Raw genomic sequence first — 15,268 nt, 5'->3', positions numbered from 1 at the left:
CATGCGAAATATTTGCACATGAGTTTTATAACGTTTGGTTTGTCTCGGTGTGTGTTTTGGTTAAAATCTACATGAATTATATTTAAGGTTAATGTATATTAAGCTGTTGGTACAAAGCAGTCACAGTAATCCATTTCCTACTTGTGTATTGTCCATCCTTATTGATTAAAATGATTCAATTTATTTTACTTTGGGTCTTCTGCTATAATAAATAGAAAATCTTACCTAACATGTATGGACAGTGTTCACATTGTTTTTTGTTGTTGTTGAATATAATTCCTTTAGTTTTCAGACTGCCTTCTAACAAAAAAGAGAAGAAACTTCTGACAACGTCAACAAGATGAAGTGATGTCCCTTGTTTTCTCGACTGCCCCAAAAGCAAATTGCCCTCGCCATAGAAAACACAAAACATGTCAATCACAGAGGCATATATGCAGTAATTAATCCCTGAAGTGACAGGTGTGTTGGCATGTGATGTGTTATAGTATCTTTCTTCATGAAAGGTGAAAAGAAATTTTCTTTTATGTGTAGTTCTCAATAACACTGCCTATTGGTAGAAAAGGTCACCTGAAGCTTTTTACTAAATGATAATTCTCAATGGGTGGTTTGCTTGGGATGAGACTTGAGAATATAAATAATGAAATGAAGGATAGCAATGTCTGAAGGCCACTGATACCACTTATGTAATATATTTAGTTGCTAGAGTGAGAGAAATACTACAAAAGGTAATTTTCACAGAAAATCTTCAAATTTCAGTCTACAGTTTTCAGACACCCAATCAGGCTGAAAACAAGATGTGGTACAGGATGACTTGCGAGACCCTATCAATGAGTTAACTGACATAGAAAAAAACTGCATACCTTACCCACTGCAGCATCCATTTGAGGACTTGAAAAAACAACATGCCCTTAAAAGGTAAGCTGAACCACAGTGTATTCTATAGTGTGGTCATTTTAATAAGGGTTTATGAGATGGCAATGATAAGCCAAAAGAAGCGTATACACAACTGGACTGCTCATATCTAAGAAAAGCACTCAGCACACACAGTTTATTGGAAGCCTTGACTCACTGCAAGACATTTCAGAGTGCATGCGGTTCACCACGAAAATCACAACCTGTTTTCTAAATTACAGCGTGTTGTACTGTCGTGTCAACAGTCGGAGCCAAGGCCCCGTTCGCCCATTATTATTTAGACAGACTTGAAAAGAATAATGTTGGGAGGCTGCAGTGGAGACAACAAAGGCACAAGGTGAGACATGACTTCCCACTTTAGCCATGGAGCAATTCATGATTATTAGCAACTTTTTCTTGGCAAAATCATTTATTTGAAAAGCCCCTGGGAGATTCGCTTTTGCTCTCGCTCTCTTCAGGTGGTTATTCGATTGCTGGATTGATGAGTCATTTCTGCTCATACAGATTTGGTTGTACAAAAGGTTTATGAAACATGCACAATAAAGTTTACTTTCACATGTGTTGTGGAAGGTGCTTATACTCAAGTAATATATAAACATGTTCTTGGGTTGTTTTTATAGATTTATAGATAGAGATATTGTACAGATAAAAATGAGGCATTACTACACAATTGACCAGTTAACGTCTTGATAGTAAAGAACCATCATACTGACTGAAAGACTGATCAAAAACTACTAGTGTGAAATTCAAAAACATCGAAGTTTGGGCAAGAAGTTGGCGTTGCCACCTCACAGCAAGAAGTTTGTCGCTTTGATTCCGGGCCTGGGACTTTTCTGTGTGGAGTTTGCATGTTCTCCCTGTGTCTGCGTGGGTTCTCTCCAGGTCCTCCGACTTCCTCCCACAATCCAAAATCCACTTTGTCTTTGTTTGTCTCTATGTGGCCCTGCGATGAACTGGCAACTTGTTCAGCGTGTCAACCTGCCTTCGCCATGTAACAGCTGGGTCTAGACTCCAGCAGACCCCCGTGACCCTGCGTGCAGGAAGATGCGGGTGTACATGGATAGCTGAATGGATGGATATCTAAGTTCCAAGTGGAGATATTTTATTCTGCACACACAACGTTTCGACCGTCTGACGTCCACGTTTGAGCACCTCTCTCGGCACGGATTGTCCTGAGGGGGGCGCTACGGCGGTTCACTGTGGTTGAAATGAATATTGAGTAGGGTGGGAGTGTGGGGCACCCCCCCCCCCCCGCCCCCTCACCCTGCCCAATCCATTGAAGCGGTATTTACATTTCAAGCGTGATCGGCGCAGACGTACATGTGAAATTGTACTTCGTAACGGCCTTTGGCAGCATGACATGACTCAGAGGGCAAAAAGCATGAGTCATAAAAAAGGGGGAAAGAGTGCAGCTCGGCGCCGCCGATCCCCCTCAAACCTGTTGATACTCTCAAAGAAAAAGTGGCGATCGGGCCGCGAAGGTATGCCATTTAATATGCCGCAGCGTTTAAAGGTCAGTGTGTGTTGAAAGCCGTGTCGCGCGAGCACACGCGCGCGCCAAACACACACTCGTATCTTTAATCGGTATATAGTCCAGGGGGCGGGACTCCGGCTGAGGACGCGCTCCGGCGGCGGCGGCGGAAAACTCTCTATTCAGCCTCCATCCGTGCAAGAGGACGAGAGAGGAACCGATCTGCGGCTGAGTCGGAGGACTGTGTATATTGTCCAGTGTTTAGGCTGGGTCAGGATCCGCACCTTAACCCCGTTCCACCGCCAGTGAGGTTGTTCCTCATTCCCAGGGACTGAGCTGAGCCGCCGCCGCCTGTTTGTGTAACTTTTTTGGAATATAGGACACCACCGGGCTGCCGCCGCTGCTGCGCTCGGTTAAAGATCCCGTTCCGCAAGCTACCGGCTGGAGCTGTCTGACCCTTATTTCGCTGAATAAGGTGAGTTGACGCTTTGGGCTGTTTGCTATTGAGTGTGGTTCGGTGCTATGTCGTTGACCGTTACCTGTTCAAGTCATGGATGATGATTGGGTCACGGTGAAACAGGAGGAACTGTGAGTTGAAGTCTATCGGGAGGGAAATGCAAAATGTGTAAGTTTCTAAGCAAAATTTCCCTCATATCTTTATATATATGTGTGTGTGTGTGTGTGTGTGTGTGTGTGTGTGTGTGTGTGTGTGTGTGTGTGTGTGTGTGTGTATAGTACTATACATCTAAGTGTACATACATACGATTTTTTTTTTCTCAAAAAAGGACAAAAAAGTTTCGCCTCAATTTGTTTTTGTTTTTTTTGTAAATGTTTACAGTCTTAAACCGTATGGCTTGTGCTTCTCCCTGGTGGCAATGACATTTTCCTGTAGCTATATGCTGTGAGGCTGTGTGTGTAACATTGTCACTGCTCCAGTGGCTGCCTGATCAAGTGCTCTTGACCTGCACTGCCGTTATGAACGCTTTCGCCCAGCTACCTAGAAAACAGCTGTTGTTTTGGCACGGGGCACGAAGATCAAGCTTTAATTACATTTAGAAAGCTGAACCGCACACGATTCAACGGCAGTGAGTGGAATCAAAGTTTTTGTGCGGCGGGGCCCCTTTATGAATCCGATATGTGGCTGAACAAGGCAAAGCAATTCCAGGAGCTCTTGACCGGAGCCGAGTGATTAAAAACCGGGCTAAATACTTGAAGGGAGAGATGCAACGACGACAGCAAAGAATCCATGTTGTAAATGAAATTGTGCCACTGTCGTGCAGTCGTTCTTTAATGTGCTGTTGTCAACGTCCACGTAGACCCTGACTGAGGCCTGAGCCCTGCGTCAGTGCTGAGGTCGGCCTGGTAGACGTGAGCAGTAATGTGAAGGGCTGCTGACGAATGAGCAGGACAGGAGTGGCTGTTTCATCACCGATGGATGAACTCTGGGTTTTTGTTGTAACACATGTCTCACTCTACATCAGACAGCAAAATATGTGGGCCGCCCTCAACAGTCTCCGTGTATTTCTCCCCCTCGCCACACAATCCTAATGAGCATCGAGAACATTACGTTTAATTATGATTGAGTCTACGCCAAAGAAATACATTCCTGGGGTTGACTTAATTACTTATGGGAATTAAGTTGTTGGTGTTTGGATTTATTTTTTTTTTTAAATCAAGAACCTAATTTGAAAAGTATCCCTGGACAAGCTTCAGTTTTTTTTCAAGTTTTCAAGTTTTTAACTAGCAGACTTGGTGGGTATTTTAACTCATCATTTTTTGATGTTGGGCCTTAAAGCGTTTCCAATTACAAAAAGCTGGGCAATCAACCAGGCTTCCTGACAAGGAAACATGATCAATCATGTGTCTGTAGTTGTTCCTCTGGTTTTGAATAAAGAAACGGTTTGGATCATATTTGAATATACACATAGAATGATAAGTGATGAACTAAAAATTAGTAGTGATCCTGGTACCCACGGTCATGTCCAGTGTTTGGAATGTTTTATATGGTCAGCCAGTTGCTATTAAATTTGTCAACAGAGGGAGCGTTTGTAGCCATTGGGGCTGTTTTTCTATTTTCTATCTGGGCAGTTGTTTTGGGTAATAAGGGGTATTTGTTAAGTTACTGTTCAAGTACGTTTTGGGGAAACCTCCAGACATTTCCCATTGACTGTCAACAATCCTAGCAAAGAGGAAAAGCAGTTGCGTTTCACTGGGATGTCTGACTATTCATTTGTTTGTCTTGGAATATCTTGTGTTTTTGCAGTCTGCAATAAGTAAGTGCTTCTTTCCCATAAATATGCATATAAGTATATATAAAAAGCCATTGACATAAAAGTACGTCATTGGCTTTCTGAGCATAAGCCTGCACCGCAGAGGAAATCTCCTAAACTTTTCATCAATCTTTTAGTTTTGAGTCTTCTTAAAGAGGACTTGATGGCGCTCTTCAGGAATGTATTTGCAATCTGTCAACTACAATTATTCGCCCTGCACCAATTGCTTTGACTTGTCCTTTCACAACGATGAAGCATTCTTTCACTGCTCTTGGCCTTAAATCACAGTCTTCTAACAACCAATTCTGACCATCTCTACTCCTTCCCTCTCCCCGTCCTTAAATCTACTTTCTTGTCCACATTTTCATTTCTGCACTTCTCGGCTGTCTCACTTATCAGTTCATGGCATTGAATTTCACATTTAAGTGTATACCGAGAAAGAGGCCTTTGGTGGTGTTTCCCTTCTTGGAGATATAACTTTGACAGTTTGTTTTCTATTTCTGCTAGGCCATGCTGTGTCTGGGAGTTTTGTGTCTTCTCACCGGAGCTATGCACTGGTGAAGGTTAGTTAGCTGATGACACACAGGCCCGTCTCTGATGTTACAGAGCATGTTGTGGGGAAAGTAGGTTACTGGGCCATGTCCTGCAAGCTTAAACTGAACGCTAGTCTGAATATTGCTAGAGCTGCTTAGTGTGACTGGGCATGCACAAATGGTGCAGGCCCTTGCAACTGCAAGGGATTCTTTCTGCCTACTGTCTCTTTAAGAAAACAAAGCAGCGCTCCACACAGAGATGACTGCTGAAATGTACAAACCATCTCAAGCTCGCATGAAATGGAGTGAAATCTGACAACAAATGGACTAAATATTGAGGCAGGTTACCTGGTCCAGGGTCTGAAACACCAATGGTCAGATCCCTGCGTAGAGAGCTGCCCAGTACAGTTGTGTTTTGTGTATTTTTTGTATCAATTGTTATAAATGTTACCCATAATACTAATATTTACAACTGGCTCACACTTACTGACCGTGACATTTGCTTTTTCTTTGACAGAGAAGTAAAATGGCCAAAAGCATGTTGCTATTTACTAACTATTAACTAGTTTGTTTGCTCAGACCTTTTCTTAACTCTGTGGTCAGGTTTAGAGATTTGGATTTTAAATTTCTAGGTCCCATATTGTACCCATTTTTTGATGAAATTATTCTTCATTGCAAGAGTTCAATGCTTCCAACGTAGCTGCCTCACATAATGAATCCTCATCAGGTCAACATATCCTGTAAATTGGTTGAATAATTCTATAATGAGCTTCTACTTTTAAATACTTAGCATTGACACTATTTATTTTTTAATCATCATTCTGACAAGGAACAACTGGTTTCTGGCAAAAATACATATTCGAGACACGTCACATCAACTTACTTACTTACTTTGAATTCCAACTGAGAAATAAAAAAGAGGCACTGCTTCTGGGATGGGTTTGTGCTGCCTATGTACCGATGAGAGTGAAAGAACAGTTCATACAAAGCAATAAAAACAATAAGACAAATATTTGTAATTTACATGGCAGCCAGCTGCTACATAGTAAAATGTTTTACAGTGAAAATATTATTGGCCATAGCTCTGCTGTATATCTGCTGTTGTGTTTTGCTATCTGGCCTACAAATGATAAACACTGTAATTTTTTTTAAGATAAAAAAGGTGCCGATAAAGTTTCTGTCAATATTTAATCTTGCGCCATTTCACTCATGCTGGAACATGTCGACAGTAACGACAAGAAATATTTGTCACCTCTGTGTCAGTCCTCAGCAATAGGCAAAACCAGTATTAATGCACATCTAAAAAAAAATAAAAATAGAACGCTTAGTCATCTTAACTGTCTTTAATTACCTCACGAAATGGAATGTAGAACACTGGAAACATTTCACCTATTTCTATAGTTTTGCCTTTTTTACTTTTCAGATTTTTATTTCCTTCAGGTTGTCGTTGTTTCATCAGTTGGGTTTCCACAAAATTAACTTTTGAATGCTCATTCAATGAAATTACATAAATAAAAATGTGAGGGTTGAATGTTTGCTGCATCAGAGTAAATTTGGCAAACCTGTTTCCATCCCTTTGCTGTTTCAATAAATGTTCTAATGCGTTCAAAATGCGCATTAAGAGGATTTATGGAAATTCACTAATAGTATGCGGCTCTCATGTCAATTTCCGGGAATGAATGAAGTTTTCTGATTCCAATTCCAAAACCTCTGTTCTTTAATATTCAGAGTGAGCCAGTGAGCTGGTAACAGTGCAAGAGTTCTTATTGGTCCTCTTTTCTCCTGACTATAGTTAGAGAAGCTCCATCAATACTCAGAACAGTTGTCAACGATCAGAATGAAGCTTTACCAGATGGTTGTGCGCAACTTTCAGCTTTGAAATCTCAGCAATCCACCTCTGTTTTTGTCCAGGACTATTGAAAAGCTTTTACGGCCGGAGAACAGAACCCTCAGTCAGGATGTGCGTTTAAATGTTATTTAAAGTGAACGGCATGCTGCTCGTTAACTCAGACATTCTCCCACCTCGTGAACTCTGATGTGATGTCGGGCTACATAATATTGCTCATGACTCCCGAGAAAATGACTGGTATTCATGTCACCCTCTATAACCTTGCAACTATGACAGACAAAATGTTCAGCTCAAGTTATATAACCGCCGCTACAGACGTCATCACCCTTGCTGCTGCCGATGATCTCCTGCTCCAAAGCACACAGTCATTGTCCTCTGTGGCTGCAGGCTCAGATCCACTGGGCCATCATAAAGACATTTAGCTGCTTTTTCATCCAACCTCCTTCCTCCAGTTGTCTCATTATTTAATGGGATTATAAGGTTTGTCTCTTTTCATTTGCAGCATGAAATGTTCCGTACAGCCGACAGTTATGTGTGATTTCTTTCTTTCTTTTATGAAGCAGGCTAGTGTGAAACCCTTTAAAAAAAAAAAAAAAAAAAAAAAAAAAGTAAACTATTTCAATTGGTGACCTGAAGGAATGTTTACGCCATTTGAGGATGTTCTCTTCATTCAGCGAAAGAAAAAAAAAAAATCTCATCTACATAAATGAGGTCATTCGAAATTCATTCAGCTGCTGTGTGTGTGCGCTAACAGTGACTACAGTGACTGCAGTGACTGCACAGTCTTAACCTGCTTTTATTTCACAGTCAGTGCTTTATTTTGAAAGCTAGAACCTCACTCGGCGCAATTCACCTTCGTAGCATTTTCCAGGTTTTATTTTTCTGTCAAAGAATCAGGCGTGGCTACAGTCAGATATTTGCGTGGGCGACGCTTCACTTTGTATTCCGGGGTGTTGGCTCTGTGTGCGTTACGTCGTGGTTTGTTTGGTGGAGTAAAACATACAAGACGACAGAAGAGGCAAAAAAAAAAAAAACACACACACAAAAAAAAAAACCTAGCATGAGCAGGTCTGATGCTGACGCAACAAGAGCACTCCCAGATGGATTTTTCATTCCTTTGTTGTTTAGTAGGTCATTCGCAATCTGTGATGTCAAGAAGCCAAACCTGATCGTCAGATCGGGGCAGATGTCAGAGCTCACACACAGCTGTCATAACCGCATTTTTTTTTAAACTTGCGTCCAGAAAAACACCAGCAGAATCCTTAAATTTAAAAAAATAAACTTCTCAACAACAAATTCTGAATAATCCGATGTTGTTGAATACATCACAGGTTCTTCTTTTTTTTCTGGGAATCTTTGCGATTCTTGTTTAGCTCCTGTTGCAGTGCTTCAATGTTCAAAATTTGACATGTAAGAAAAGCATGACACCTTTTTTTGGAAACCATCATTGCAAATTCCATCCATTCAGAGAGGTCAAGTGTTTCTTTAACAGATCAGAAAGTGAAGTGCACGGGTATGCTCAGTGACACTTGAGCAGTGAGCGAACAAAGAATCATCAAGGCCGAAGATGATTTCCACACACTCCACACCAATGTGCCACTTCGTTACGTTGTTATCAGGTGTTACGTGCACTCATGATCCCATTCACGCAGGCTGTGGCACCTCTGTAGCATCCGAATCAGCTACATTTCACTCTATTTGATCAGGCACGAAACCAACAGAGCGCACCAACACTTCGTAAATGAGAGTGGGTAGTTGGGTTGATTATTTTTCTTCCAGATGACTAATGATCCTGCCTTTTACCATTAAAAATGCAGATGTTATTAACCCACTTTGTGCTCAGACATTTATTGTGGTTATGCTTGAACTCACTCCCTCTCCCTACAAAAAGGGCCGTGGGGTGGAAAAAGATGCAATCTCAAGCTGACTGTGTGTCCTGCGGCGCAACAGAAATATGGATTCATCCAAAATGTATGAAAACTTAATGATGTCAATAATGCCCTTATGCCATTTAACTAACAACACTGCTGTGTTTGTTCATTTTAGTGGTCTAAGAGTGAGAATGAACGGAATGTCTTATTTTGTGTACGTACAATGCAATTGAAAGTGCAGTGCCAAATCTAATAAAACACTAAACCGTTAACATATAAATGTATAAAATATAATTGTAAAATCTCCACAGAATAAATTTCACAGGCAGAGAAATAAGCAAGTGTTTGCAACAATCACACCTCAAGGAGTTAATGTTTATTTCCACTGGTCAGTACAGTTATGGCTTTGGTGGAAAGGCTCCTTTTTTATTCTGTTGATTCTGGCTTTCATAGCCCTGATTGCTTGAAGGCAGTATCGACACAATGTTTGGTCGCAGTGGAATTTATTATTCAGCGTTTTGTTTACCTGTCTCGAGACAAAAGAGGAATACCTCACAACAGAAGCCGCTCTGAGGTGATGCCTGAATCGAACAAGAGATTTGTGTGCTTGTGTTTCATAATCAGGAAACTCAAATAGCAGGCGATAGGAACCAAGACGTAAGCTCACATTTTCCATGTGCTTCTTGGGAAAGGCCAATTCATCTCAAGAGTTTTAGCAAAGACAGGTTGGTGTTGATTCCCTAAACAGTCATTATCTATTTAATGCTTTGCTAATTTTTTGGATTCCCAACTAAGAACACATCTACCGCGGTGGCAATGGGAAAGGACCATTACCCTTTTCCGATGCATCCTGTGACGTGAACTTGAGACGGGAGTACAAAGAAAGAGCCGCGTTGCCCTTTCCACCCATGCCCTAGAATTGCGACCCACATATCTGATCACACACTGCCTTAGGTAATTGCATCTTTTCCTGAGCAGCGGCAGACAATAACAGGCGCCGGAATAAATGGGTGATTCATTTGGAATTGTTGAAAGAATATAATTATGACGAAATTTGAGAGTAGACGTACCTGGTGAAAGGAGGTTTGTTTTTTTGTGACTTGCTTTCTCATTGAAAGGACGCGGCCACCCACCGTGAGCCTGTGCTGTGTGGTGAATGTGTAATTACAAGGTACTCTGGGTAAAGAATCACCAAAATCATTGACAAATGTTGTGGTATAAGCAAAATAAAATGAGTGTATTAAAATAGAATGAGTGGATAGAACCTACACACAAGGTAAAGTGCCTGGGACTGAACGGAAGTGCACTTGATAAGGTTTATTTATCTGTTCTGTAGTTATCATTTATTTTGTAATTGGTAAGTGTAATTTATTTATCACAGATTTTTACACTAAAAAGTAGAATAGAAATTCCACATTTAGCTAAGAGAACAAACAAAAATTTCTTCAAACTAACAACGCTTGCCATTTCTGCTTGTTTTGTGAGTTTGATCAATAAATCAATTATTCATCAATTCATTATACGTATGAATTGTTGAAATAATTACTAGTCACTGGTTATGTGTGTTGCTCATTTTGCTGCCTGTCAAAGTCTAGTTAGTTACATTTTGTTACGTGATTTTGAGGTTTGAGGTTGAGGAGCTTGGGAAGTGCTTGGATTTACTTGTTAGTGCACAGCAGGTTAAGTGTTTTTTTTTAAAGGGCGCTGTGACAGGATTGTCCCGTGGGGAGAGATCATTGAGTGCAAGAGTTCAGCTCGTGCCCAGGAGTGGATTAGTGCAAGGCTGTTGTTTGGTGGAGACAGACGACTTTAATGGGAAATATGATGGATGAGAATAGTTTCAACCATGAAGTTTCTCGGTCTGCAGACAACAAGAGTGGCACTGATTATACAGCAGTTGCTGCCTTATCTACGGTGAATTGCAAAGTGAATAAATTTTAAAAAAAGATCGATGGAAATATTATTGAACTTCAGTGCAGCCAATAGTGAGAGGGGACTGTTGATGGTTTTCATGCATTGTATTTTATATTTGTTTTGGAGTTTACAAATGTTAATTAACAATTAGACTGTATGTGTCACTAGCCTGTCAGTGAACTCCGCAGTAATGAGACAGGATAGTTTTAGTTAAAGATAGCTGCCTTTAGTTGCATGTTTGTCTAAAGTTGAGGTGCTGTGATACTTGAGTTAAATTGCAAACAGTTAATTATGTCAAACGCAACATTATTTATCTAAAGATGCAACTGACAAGTACACTTACACATGTTACAGCTAATTAATCATAGGACACAGTGTACAAGGTTGTAGGTGACAAGGTAGGTTGAGTCTGTGCATACAAAAAAAAGACAGTGTGACACATCATTAATATTCGTCAGATATTTTTTGAATTGGTTTATGTGTGTAGTAAAACAGAATCTTCCAGGCTTGAAGAAAATGGAAACCAGTCACTTTATGGGCAACGCTGCCTTGGTTGGGGGAAGTCGACACCACACATTGTTACCATGGGAACACAGAGCGAACAGCAGTGCCCCAGTCTAATTAATGACAGTCGGTGCTTTAGCACAGGGCTGTGATGACATCATCAATACCAGTATCACAGATGTAGCTACAGGGAATACGGCATCATATTTAAGTGGTTATGAAAAACAGTTCACTTATTTCCTTTCATTTGAAGGCAGCCAGCGTGCGGACAAGAGGACATTACTCAAAGCTCCTGAGGTTGAACACTTATTATGTTTTGAGGCCTTTTCAAAAGCTACAAATGTCATCTTATTATCTAATTACATGACCTGCATAAGAGAGCAGAACTAATCTCTGTGTAGGCGGCCGGTGAATAATGCAGCAAAATGTGGAAGATCTTTATGAATCTTAGATACGTAACACTTGTTGATTGCTGGCATAGCAACAACATATTTTTTCAGATGAGATCCAATCTTTTCACTCTTGTTTTACCTCAAACTATCAACATTTTTCTGCAGGCACAGCTGTTTGGATTTTTTAACCTGTACATATAAAAAATGAGTACACATGAATTATTTTGACTTTATAATACGTGACAAAGGAACGCAACACAACATTAGAGTGACAAAACTGAGAGCTCCGTAAGTTAGTCTGCATCTGACGCACCGGTGCTTTCAGCTAAATGCTTACTTTATCTTCCCAGCGCAGTCATGAGGTGTTTTCCAGATTGCATACTTCTGTGCTAAATACTAAACATTTTGAGAGTGTGACTGTGCAAAGTGGCTTCCCTCTGAGCTGCTAGAGGAAATGCCTTGAAGTGTTCACACGTTCAAAACCGTTCAACGATAGAAATCTCACGCCTTCAGTGTCAAATCCACGATAAATAGAAACAATTAGAAATGTTGACCTGTATGCAAAGACAATTTCTTTGCATTCATTTTGATTTACCAGTTTAATATTTCTACCCCTTATAGTTTGTATGCAGAAGTGTGGAGTGCCATATCCTGAGATGATCATGCATTTTGAATTATACCTGCCAGGCCCAAAGCTAACTGTTTTGCAACACGGTCTTAATGAGAAAATCACCACCCCGCTGACTATTTCCTCTGTACACTTTCTTGAGGCCGGGGTTCCATTACCTCAATGGGCTCGGTCATCCTACCTGTGCGAGGGAAGTCTTAATCAGTTTGCGCCGGGGTGTTTTTGTGCGGCTCTATCCTGTTTAATCTAACATTCGCTCATGGACTCAAACAGCTTATCCAAACAAAGGGCGCTACTCACCTGTTCCTGGCAAAGGTGGTAAGATTGAGACGCCATCAAGCATCTGCTTCAGGTCTCACTCACGACAAGGTAGATGTTGTTGCCAATGGGTCAGTCCTCAAAAGTTTCAGAAGTTGAAATATTTACTTATGTGTGTGTATATATTAAAGAGGTCCTGCAGTGACAGTTCTGTATAAGGCCTCAAACATTCATGCTTTCTCAAAGCATCTGAGAGTTACGCTTTTATTTTAGGTTAATGTGGTTACCGATCCATTTTGCATCGGTAGACTGGTGTATAGTTATGATTTCATGTGTTACCTATGATTTTCAGTAATCTTTTTAAATCAAAATAATATGCGCAAACACTGCATTCAGCCAGTTATGTTGCTGCACTCTATCACATTTAAATTGTGGCGTGTCCCTGGCCAAACTCAGCTGGTTTCTGATTTTGGGGAAAGAAAAAAAAACCCTGAGTAAACACAAGCGTACACAGTGGTTTGTCAGATTATTTCTTTGCTTTTGTAACATGAGTCGAAGCAAGTTCTGCCGTGCTGGAAGTTTAAAAATTCCCTTGTACTTCGTACTTCAATCAGATAGGATTCCTTCCCATAACACAGGCCAGCTAGTTGTTTTTCTTAATGCCAATGCTGGTTGGTTATATTTCCTGACAGTAACATAAAAAAAATGACTGACCATTTCAAAAAGGAAAAATAAAAACGGCGTGCTACAAATAGTACGAGACAATTGCAATGGCCTGAACGAGAAATAACAAAACTCTAAGTTGTGGGCTCGCCGTGGTCTGGCTGACTGACAGACAAGGGTTGTCTGTGTTCAGCTGTGAGTGAGGCTTCTTGTAGCGGTCTTTACTCCACAACCTTGCAGAATCTTGTGGCTATTCCAACCATCACTGTGTTCCACAGTATACTACGCTGGTCCAATCAAACAGGCAAAATTCGTCCAACTTGGCGCTACAATCTGACTGGAACCAATAAAGATTGAGGACGCTATGAGAACAGTGATTTCATTTATTAATCGAGACAAATGTGATCTTGGATGAAATCATTATTTTCATAAAATAATTTGTCTCTTATGGACAACATTACTCACAAACAAATCTAAATATTAAGGATATACCCAGTGGGATGCTTACATTGAAACTATATATCTGTCCTTCTGAGTTCTTTATTGAGTTTTATAGACAGAACCCCAACAGAACCCACTCAAAGCATTTCAAAAACTGCAACGTCTTCTTAAGGACCCTCTGATGATGTTAAACCATCCTATGTAGGAAAATGGAAGGAACTCCATGGAAGGAAACAACAGGAGGAAGTCCCGCCTTCAGGAAAGGAGGATTTACAATAGAAGTCACATGTCTAGAATATATACCCACCTCAGTGTGAACAGTAGCATGCCATAAGATAATTAGTTCAGCCAATAATGATGCTGATTGTCTCACCGTGATGAAGCTCTTTCCTCCTTCTCTGCCAAAACACCTCTCAAATGACGACAGCACGTCGTTCCCCAGAAGTCTGTTTGACTGGAATTATGCATAATATGAATAATATGTTCCCTTTCCTTCTTCCATTCATCACTGCACTTCATAACTTTTTCCTCAGGGACTTGCTAGATGGAGACTAGAACCCAGATACACCCTGATGTAACTGCGGCATGATTGGTTGGCAGGGACACAAACAACCGCATGATGCTCCTTTAATTTGGAGGATTAAAAGATGTGGTCAGGCAGTTGGAGCTGCACACACAAAGCCCAATTTTAGAAATTGAACATTGGCAAAGTAGATGCTGGGCTCAGTGGAGCCCCCAGTGGCTTGCACTGCAATCATTTACAACGTGCTCCAAAATAAGTGTTTTCCAGCAACTTATAGAAACAATGCAAGTTTTCTTCATTCAATTTAATATACTTGCATTCATAAATGACCTTGTAAGTAGTCATTCAAAGCACTAATTACCTTTATTTACTGGTAAGTAGAAGCACATGTTGACTGCTTGGTTTTAGTTTTGACAACAGCGAATAAAATCATCTTTCACTTTTATTTATACAGGGCAGGACTTCATAGCCCATAAATCATGTGTCATTGTGTTTGATGAAATGCCTCAAACTCGGTACCTTTTTGTGGGGCAGCCACATCAGGAGTGTAACACTGTGGAAATGAAGTCACTGCGGCAGGAGCAGACAGACTGGCTGTGCCGCTGTGGCTATAAGTCTCACAGGCTGGTTAGAGCGCCATAATAGTACCACATCATAAGCCAAATCAGTCATCGAAATCTGGACTCCTACAACAGCTGCAGTCAGCGCTTGCTCTGGGAAAGTGTGACTCATTAAACGAGGACGGCTATCGAAACCAGTGGTCTGCGCTTTTCGCATTGCTGCGTCTCAAAAAGCATCTCGAGAGGAAATGCTAATCATGAAATGTAGAATATAGAGTGCAGGCATAGCTGGAGGTGTACTCGAGCATTTTGGGTTTAGATTCACAAACCCATCTTTTGCAAATAAAATTGCAAAATAAATAAATTACGAAATGATTAGTAACTGCTTAAAAATGAAGCAAAGAAGCTTGCTATTAAATTCAGCTTATTAAACTTAAGGAATAAACTAATTTTGCTATGTGCACACAACTTGTGATGTC

The 15,268-nt window shown here is 40.7% G+C and overlaps 1 protein-coding gene across 1 annotated transcript in view; it reads left to right on the top strand.

Moving 5' to 3' along the window:
* The first annotated feature begins 2,460 nt into the window (after positions 1-2,460).
* npas2 (neuronal PAS domain protein 2) overlaps positions 2,461-15,268 on the top strand; it is a 42,280-nt gene continuing 29,472 nt past the window's right edge. Inside the window, exon 1 of the mRNA XM_076020352.1 lies at positions 2,461-2,858. The gene's annotated coding sequence lies outside the window, so the exon portion shown is untranslated. The remainder of the gene's footprint in view (positions 2,859-15,268) is intronic.

This window comes from Nelusetta ayraudi, unplaced genomic scaffold (genome assembly GCF_046127955.1).
Source record: "Nelusetta ayraudi isolate G7.1 ecotype Tasmania unplaced genomic scaffold, CSIRO-AGI_Nayr_v1 ptg000011l, whole genome shotgun sequence".
NCBI lineage: Eukaryota > Metazoa > Chordata > Actinopteri > Tetraodontiformes > Monacanthidae > Nelusetta > Nelusetta ayraudi.
The sequence above is the reverse complement of the archived record's forward strand: the minus strand, read 5'-3'. Positions and strand labels throughout refer to the sequence as shown.